The sequence below is a fragment of the Trichechus manatus genome, unplaced genomic scaffold (genome assembly GCF_000243295.1).
Source record: "Trichechus manatus latirostris isolate Lorelei unplaced genomic scaffold, TriManLat1.0 scaffold00128, whole genome shotgun sequence".
Classification (NCBI taxonomy): Eukaryota; Metazoa; Chordata; class Mammalia; order Sirenia; family Trichechidae; genus Trichechus; species Trichechus manatus.
In genome coordinates, this window is record NW_004444064.1 from 152,224 (window position 1) to 161,597 (window position 9,374).

The following is a 9,374-nucleotide window of genomic DNA, read 5'->3' on the forward strand; positions in this document are numbered from 1 at the left end:
CCAGGGCTAACTCCCTTTGTTAGATGATGTCTACTTTTGATCTCTTGTAACAAAGAGAGAGGTAGAGATTTTATTCATTAAGAGACCTGTACCAGAGTTTATATTGACTCTTTATTCTCTACTCAGTAATGTTATTTAAGAGCAGATGTTACCAAAACTATCTTCAACCATCTTCTTTGTGAGCTGCCTTCCTTTTTTCATACATCAGCAGAAATAGACTCCTCAGCCCAGCATTTTAGGGGTGGAGACAAATGCTTTCCTCAAAATGAGATATCTGTTTCAAAGAGGTGATTGCTCTGAACACTCCTTTAAACTTTCTTAGGTCACTTAGGTCAGAGATGACTTTCTGTTATGATATCAAGTCAGAACTCCATTAGCTCATTTGAATCCAGTTCAACGGATAGGTTTGTCTCTTATCTTTAATACTTTAAACATCAAGCAGGGTTTTTTTTGTTTTTTTAGAAAGTCTGAAAACCTAACATGTACCATTTGTTGTAACCGTTCAAATTTTTCTTTCTGTGGGGAGAGAGTAAACTCTTGCTGTAAATTACTTTGTTGTCACAATTCTTAACTTTAACTTGTTTTCCAAGAAAGAGGGAAAGCATTAAAGTTAAGTTGTAAGGCACCTCAGGACCTTTAATGGGACATTAAGCAAGAGCCTTCCAGAGATACTCTAGGGAGATCCCTATCAAGCATAGAGGCATGCTTCTGAGAAAGGATTTTTTTTTTTTTGATGTTTCATATGTATATTTTCCACTCATCATAAAATTTCTTTTTTATTGTACTTTAGATGAAGCTTCACAGAACTAGCTTCTCATTAAACAGTTAGTACACATATTGTTCTACGACATTGGTTAATAACCCCACAACATGTCAACACTCTCCCTTCTCGACCTTGGGTTCCCAATTACCAGTTTTCCTGTCCCCTCCTGCCTTCTAGTCCTTGCCCCTGGACTGTTGTGCTCTTTTAGTCTCGTTTTATGGGTCTGTCTAATCTTTGGATGAAGGGTGAACCTCGAGAGTGACTTCATTACCGAGTTAAAAGGGTGCCAGGGGCCATACTCTTGGGAATCCTCTAGTCTCTGTCAGGCCAGTAAGTCTGGTCTCTTTTTTGTGAGTTAGAGTTTTGTTCTACATTTTTCTGCAGCTTTGTCCGGGACCCTCTATAGTGATCCTGGTCAGAGTAGTCAGTGGTGGTAGCCAGGCACCTTCGCACTGCACTGGACTCAGTCTGGTGGAGGCCATGGTAGTTTTGGTCCATTAGTTCCTTATACTAATCTTTCCTTTGTATCCTTAGTTTTCTTCATTCTTCCTTGCTCCCAAAGGGGTGAGACCAGTGGAGTATCTTAGATGGCCGCTCACAGTCTTTTAAAACCCCGGACACTACTCACCAAAGTAGAATGTAGAACATTAAGAAAGGAATTTTTTGAACTAATGAATAGTGATTCACAATGGGAGATATTAAAGAGTAAATCCAGTTGGCCGCTAAAGATAGTGGCAGTAGATTGTAAGCAACATACTTCTGTCTTGAGTATAAATCTCAACTCCGTTGATCCAGAAACTCATATACTCTGGGTCTGTGCAACACAAGAGGACTGGCTTGTATAAAAAAGAAGTCACTGGAAGTCCTAAAAGAAGATTAAAATAGAATATAATCCTTATGTCAGCAAGATAATGCCCTCTCTTCCCCAGGAAAATCTGCCTGGAATGCCAAATGTCCTCGGTTCACATTGAATTCAAATTAAAAGGCAGCAGTGTCTTCGTGGATTTTGTCATCAGTGGGAGAGCTTTATTAACCTATGTGCATCCATCTCCACTAGAAGAACATTTCTGTCATGTGATGAGAGTTCGAGGCTCCCTCTTCTCTGGACAACAAAGTTCTGCCCTTTGACTCTTTAGATGCATCCTGTTGGTTGTTATTCTCTAGAAATCCTGACTTGTTTTTTAGCTTACCTTAGTCGTATTCTAGGAATATAGGTCATTTTTCTTGGGCTTGATAACAGAAACATATGATAAGATGTAATTATAGAAGTTTATATCTGTGCATGGCTCATTTCAGTCACTGAGTGACTTTTCTAGGATGATTCTCAGCAAGTGAACTTGTCTTTATTTTATCAGCACATTCTTGGGGTAACTTACCATGGCTCCCTATACACTGACTGCAGATGCCTCTCTCCTTCATGGTTGGAACAAACAGCCTGGTGCATCCTGAGATGTAAAGGACTGCCACAGTAGCAGTCTGACACAAGGACAGGAAGGCATGCTGTGCTGATTGGGGATAAGAGGAGATTTCAAGAGGTCTTATGAAGTCTTTTTACAAATCACTAGGAATTGATCGGCACATCAGAGGATACTGTGATGCCATTATAAATGACAGTACAGCTCTGTGACCGTGTGACAGATCACTCAGGGTCTCAAAAGCCAACATACGTTAAGATGGCCTGCAATGATCTGCATTTGGATGCACTAGAGTATATATGTTGTGATGGTTAATGTCATGTGTCAACTCGGCTAGGCTATGATTCTCAGTGGTTTGGGAGCCACTGTGTAATCATCTTCATGTTGTGATCTGATGTGAGCAGCCAATCCATTGAAAGGGAAGTTTCCTTGGGGGTGTGGCCTCCTTCCAGTATATAAGTGGATGTTCTGGCAAAGCTCACTGTCTTTCTCCACCTGCACTCTACTCATCGCCTGACCTCTAGTTCTCGGGACATAAGCCTGCAGAAGTCTCTGGCCTCCTCCCTAATCTGTAGATTCTGGGTTCGTCAGCCCCTGCAACCATGTGAGCCAGCCGAAGTCTTCAGCCTGTCGCCTGACCCACGGATTAGGGACTTGCCAGCCCCCACTATTGTGTGAACCCTTTTCTCACAACTGCCTGAGCCATTTCCTCGAAGTAAATTTCTCTCTGTATTTATTTACATCTGCATCACTGGTTTCTCTCCTCTAAGAACCCAGACTAACACATATGTGTAGTGAAATGAGTTCCTTTATGTGGCCTTTTGCCTTGGTTCTTTGTAAAAAACAGCTTGGGAGATTTCTCCCCTAAGACCTGAAGAGTTACCTTTTTCCTAGCTCTTTGGAGAAGCAACTTGGGGAGGAGGGGCTTCCAGGTTGTTTTCTACCCCAGAGGATTTGTTACTTTTGTCCAAGTTGATCAACATTCCCTAGATAAGCTGTAAGCAACTTGATGGTTTGATACTTCTTGTCTAGCCCTGGGCTGCAGTCTGCCCTGTGATTGGTCTATTTTGTGCACCTTGCAGGGATTGGTTGGTTTAATATGCATATTTAGTGACTTCTGGCCACCAAGTGGATTGGTTGGTTGTGGTCCTGCTGGGAGGGTCATGCTTTGAAATTGACAAAAAGTTTGCTTATATAAGCAGCCAACCTCACAGAGGTTTGTTAGAAGCAAGGAGAGAAGAGAGAAAAAAACACAGAAAGGAAGTGAGGAACCTCCTAAAAGTACTGTAATACAGGTCAAGAGCTGTAACACTGAAGACAATGACAGGCCAGAAGGGACCCTGTGGCAGAGCCAGTGGAGACAGGCCTGGAAAGGGTCCTGTGGCAAAGTCAGTAGTGACAGTAGAAAGCTGCCAAGAAAAGCTTCTAAGAGATGTGGGCAAGCTGCTACACTGGCTATGAGCTGGGCCAGTTAGCAGTGGAGAGGCTGATGCTGGGGAGGCTGAAGGCTGAGGGACCGGCATGGCCAACAGGAGGCTAGCACAGCCAAGAGAAGGGCCTGCTCGCACAGCCAGAAGGCCTGCACTGCCTAGAAGGGGCATGCAAGGCCAAGAAGAAGCTAGCACAGCTGAGAGAGGGGCCTGCTAGCATGGCCAAGAGGAGGTTTGTACAGCCGAGAAGGGCATGCATGGCTAAGAGGAGGCCTACAAAGACGAGATGAGATGTGCACAGCCAAGAGGAGGCTAGCATGGCTGAAAGGATCTGAGAGAGCTGTCCTGCACCGAGGAAGGGAGGGATGTGCTCTTCACTTCAGGGGAGCCTTCCAGACCTCACCTACTTGCTTCCTGATCCCGATCCCAAGATGTAGGCTATTACTTTCTTATAAACCACATAACTGTGAGTATGGTTTGCGAGTTCTGTGTGGCCATTGCAACAAATTATCAAGTGTCATGAGGAGAACAGCTGGTATCCGAAATTTGAAGAATTTGGAGAATGGAGGTATGTCTGACCTCTGCCTCTGTGCTGATCCTGATTCTTATCCGACAGGAATTTAGGAGGTACTGAGGCTACAAAACAATATGTTTAAATGAAATTTGCTTACTTGATTTGTAAAATGTTTATTTAAATGTTTATTTATCTGCCTTATGGAACATTACAGTCTAACATTCCACACACTCTTACTTCCTAGGTTGTTGTTACCAGTTGCCAACAAGTTAGCTCCAACTCACAGTGACCTTGTGTATAACAGAACAAAATGTTTCCCAGTCCTGAGCCATCCTCATGATTGTTGGTCTGTTTGAGTTCATTGTTGTAGCTATTGTGGCAATCTCTCACCAACAGCTTTCCTCATTTCTGCTGACCCTCTGTTTTACCAACCATGATGTCCTTTTCTAGGATTGATCTTTCCAGATGATGTGTCCAAAGTAATAGAGCTAAAATCTTGCCATCCTTTCTTCTAAGGAGCATTCTGGTTGTATTTCTTCTAAAACTGATTTGTTCATTCTTCCAGCAGTCCATGGTATATTCAATATTCTTTACCTACACCACAGTTTGAATGAATCAATTCTTCTTCTGTCTTCTTTTTTCATTATTCAGTTTTTGCATGCATATGAGGTGATTGAAAAGACCATGGCTTGGGTCAGGTATACCTTAGTTATCAAAGTGATATCTTTACTTTTTAAAAATTTAAAGACATCTTTTGCAGCAGAGTTGCCCAATGCAATACATCATTTGATTTCTAGGTACCCACATAATAAAACTGGTAGTCTCCACAGAAATCTCATGGCATTAATAATGAGTTGATTTGGCTCCTTTCTATCACCAGTAACCTCATTCTGCAGCTGTTGCTGTACTAGCTATGACCAGGGCCATTAAAAATTTACCTAAAATGGCAAAGACATTGCTCAAAGAGAAGTTGAAATAATTACTATAGGATGTCCTTTTCCAAAAACTGCGGTTCCTTAACTAATCATGAACAAAATACACTTGATCTCAAAGAGTTGTTGCGAGTAAACTTAGTACTTATGTTCAGAAAACTCACTAAGCCTCTCAAGACTCAGATTTTACCTATTAGTGCTGAGAATGGAGTAGATGAAATGGAAGTATGTAAGGCAGTTTCTTCTACCCACCAGTACTAAGATTCTTTTAAGTGGTATGAAGAGAGAATTTTGAGCTGGGCCTTATGGGTTGCAGTGGAGTTTTCTGGATGAAGAAGGAGGTGTGGAGGGTATTCCGAGAGAGTTAACAACCATGTAAAAGGTTATAGAATTGAAAGGAAAAAGATAAAACTAGCCTGTCTCAAGAATCATGATAATCTTACTTCATGAGAGCACTGGGTGCACTTCGGGTAATGAGAAGACATAAGACTCTCAAAACAGATTGGGGCCAGATGGTGAAAGATCTTTTTTGCCAATAAGTAAATAGTAATTCAGGTAAATATGAATTCAACAATGTTTTATTCATCTGGGTGATAGACTAGGCACAGAGGCCATGCAGGGAACCAAGGCCCATCTACTTTCTCCTCAAGAAGAGAATATGATTCGATGGGGCTAAACAATAAGAGTCAAGTACCACAGGACAGTGATCTTTGAATGTTTTTGTTCACACATCCCTTAAAATAATTTGGAAAACTGGATACTTTCACATTTTTTGTTGTATTTCTCCAATTTATTTCATAAGTTTGAACAGCTGCAAAGGAATATATTGAGGTGTATTTTTTACTGTGCATTTGCTTTAAATATATTTTTATAAATAATAGGCTTACTTTATTCAATATTTTGAAAACTTCTCTCATCTAACTCCATAACCAAACCCAGTCCTTATTTTTAAGCCAGGCTTATCAGACATATGTTTCATCTGAAAATCTCTGCTTTATTTCTTTTTGATTAAATAAGTGTGATAAATATGAATCCCTGTGACATCCTTCTCAAGACTGGATTCTAATACTAAAATAGAAATTGACCACCAATAGATGAGAAATAGAGGACAGGTAAACTGATGTAGATTGATAGACATGGATGGATGAGAGAGAGGTAGGAAGCCTTGTCATGAGTTTGTCACCTGGATGAAATCAGGTGATGTTACCTTCAATATTTCCTACATGTTATATGGTTGTTAGCTGCCATGGAGGTGTCCCCCGATTCATAATGACCCCATGCCCAATGAAACGAATTGCTGCCCAGTCCTGCCATTCCCTGTGATTGGTTGTGGACTGAAAAGTTGTGATCTACAGGGTTTTCATTGACTGTTTTTCAGAAATGTATCAACAGGCCTTTCTTCCTAGTCTGTCTCAGTTTTGAAGTTCTGCTGAAATCTGTTCAGCTTCATGGCAACACACAAACCTCTACTGACAGATGCGCGGTGGCTGTGCATGAGGTGCATTGACCAGGAATTGAGCCTGAGTCTCCCGCATTTAAGACGAGAATTCTGCCGCTGAACCACCATCGCCCCTCATTTCCTACCTAAGTTCTCTATACTCTTTTGAGATCCCATGCCATAAATGATAATTTTTTTAATTACCCCTTTATCTGATGGTGATCTTGCACCATAGAACAATCCTTCTTAGTAGTATTCAGGGTGGATAAAAAGAATGTGTAACAGAACAAAGCATTGCCTGGTCCTGCTCCATCTTCACGATTGTCGGTGTGTTTGAGTCCATTGTTGTAGCTATTGTGTCATTCTATCTCACTGGGGGTTTTCCTCAGTTTTGCTGATCCTCTGTTTTAACAACCATGATGCTTTTTTCTAGTGATTGATCTTTCAAGATGACATGTCCAAAGTAATGGAGCCAAAGTCTTGCCCACAGAGATGTGACAAGACCTTTAAAAAGGAAGCCCTAATCCAGAAACGATGCCCCTGGAAGAAGGGTGATTGTGCAAAAGGGGATGGGGAAAAGGTGACTGTGCAAGGGGGATGGAAAAAGAGAACTGGTAGTTTGCTTCTGGGTTCTTAGGAAGATCCTCTTTAGGAAAAAGAACATATGACAGTTGAAGCATAAGCATTTCTCAAAAATGGATTTTCGTTTCTATGTAGTACCTCTTATGCAGCCTTTGGGAATTCTAGAAATCATTTCATTTTAGAATGAAGGGTGAGACATGACAGACGCTTCCTGACTCCTGCTCCTAGAAATTATGAAAACAACATTTTCTGAAAGAAAAAACTGGTACTTGGTGAACAAGTCTTCTCAGTGCCATGACCTCAACATGTTTCCCAGAGTAGAACAAAGAGGAGAAAGAGGATCCGTAGGCAACAACAGACAGACTCAGAGAACTGAAATTGTAGTCTAGCCAGAGACACTTTAAATAAAAGCAAAATACAATAAATAATGTCATCAAGGTTTACTCATACCTTATTTCATACTAGGATCACTGCTATTTGAAAGAAATTCCATCAGACTTTTCTATAATTGTAGTTTATGGAGGAGCAAATCCAGCCATTTTAAAATATGAGTGAGATCTTAACAAACCCACGTGAAGGAATTTCCACAAATTCGGTGATAAAGCAAATGTATTGGTTTTCTAGGGCTGCTGTAACACATTACGATAAACTGGGTGGCTTAAATCAATAGTAATTTATTCTCTCACAGTTCAGGAGGCCAAAAGGCTAAAATTAATGTGTAAGCAGGCTGGTTCATTCAGGGCTCTAAGGGAGACTGTGTTCCATACTTCTCTCCTAACTTCTGGTGGTGTCTGTGTCCCTTGGCTTGTAGCTCCGTCACTACAACCTTCACCTCCATTGCCACATGGCTTGATTCTCTGTGTGTCCTCTCCTTCTCTTAGAAGGACACCAGTTATTGGATTTATGGCCCACCCTACTCCAGAATGACCTCATCTTAAGTAGTTACATCTGCAAAGACCTAATTTCCAAACAGGTCACATTCTGAGGCTCTGGGTGGACATAAATTTGGGGGAGGGCAATACTCAGATCAGTATAGCAAGGTACACAAAAATCTATATACCATTACCTCATTTTGTTGACACACTGATTAGAATAATATGAAAATATATTATTTTATAATATATTTATAAAAACTATATATTTATATTGAGATAATTTATAGTATAAATTAATAAATATACACACATTTAACTTATATATACTTATAATTACCTAAGCAAGGAGAATGGTTTTGAAGAACATACCAACACACACCTAGGTTGCCAGGGACAGGAGGGTTGAGTGTTCTGGGGAGGCAGAAGGATGAACAAGGAGGGAAGAAGGAAATCTGGAGAGCCTCTAACTTTACTCAAGCCTCTTCCTGCTCCCTGTTCAGTTCCTGGACAGTGTCTCTGGTCAGTTTACTTCCACACACACCTTGGCAAGGCCATGGTTTATAAACATGCTAGAACAGGGGCATCGTTTCTGGATTAAGGCCTCTTATTTAAAGGTCTTCTCACACCTATGTTAGACTAGAATTTTGTATTTCAATTGAATTCCCTATTTACTTTGATTCTCAGCGTGAAAAATGACAAACAAGCATGGTCCAATGTTAATGCATCCTAAAGCAAGTAAGATAAATATTATCTGTATTTTTCTTCTCCTGGACTCATGTAAAAGCATTTGAGGGTCTCTCTATATAGTTTGTTGCTGTTTTTTTTAAATATCTGGACTCTTTTAGATGTTTAAAATAATTATAGCAATGATCTGTAAGTAATTTGATAATAATTATTTTGAAAAAACCTTTAGTACTTATATGTCATCAGCAAGACATCAGGAGTTATCTATAATGACAATGCAATGTCATATTCTTGAATGATCTGGAAATGATTTTTAAAGAATTCTGGACAAACACAAATTAAAAATCTGTCATAAGTTGTCTGTCATACTATGTTTCTCATAAATGGTATTATTTAATCATTCTAGTTTCTCCTTTTACCAGTTTTTCTATCCTTATTTTTTTTTTTTTTCTTTTATTAAATCTTTGGTCTTTTTTTTTTTTTTTTTAATTTGTATTTCTTCATTCCCAAGACTTACATTTTAAGCTTTTCTTTTTTTTTCCCATCTGAGTTTTCCTGTTTGGTCAATCTGAAAATTCATACCTTATAAATGATTGTTCATGGGGAGGAGCCAAGAGGATGGACACACCACCCTGTCCGGACCATTAGGATGGATGGTGGGTGGGCAGCAATAGATTCCCCACCCTACCGAACTACAGGCAGCGCGCCCTCCTCACACTGGTGGGGCCAGGACCCCCCCCC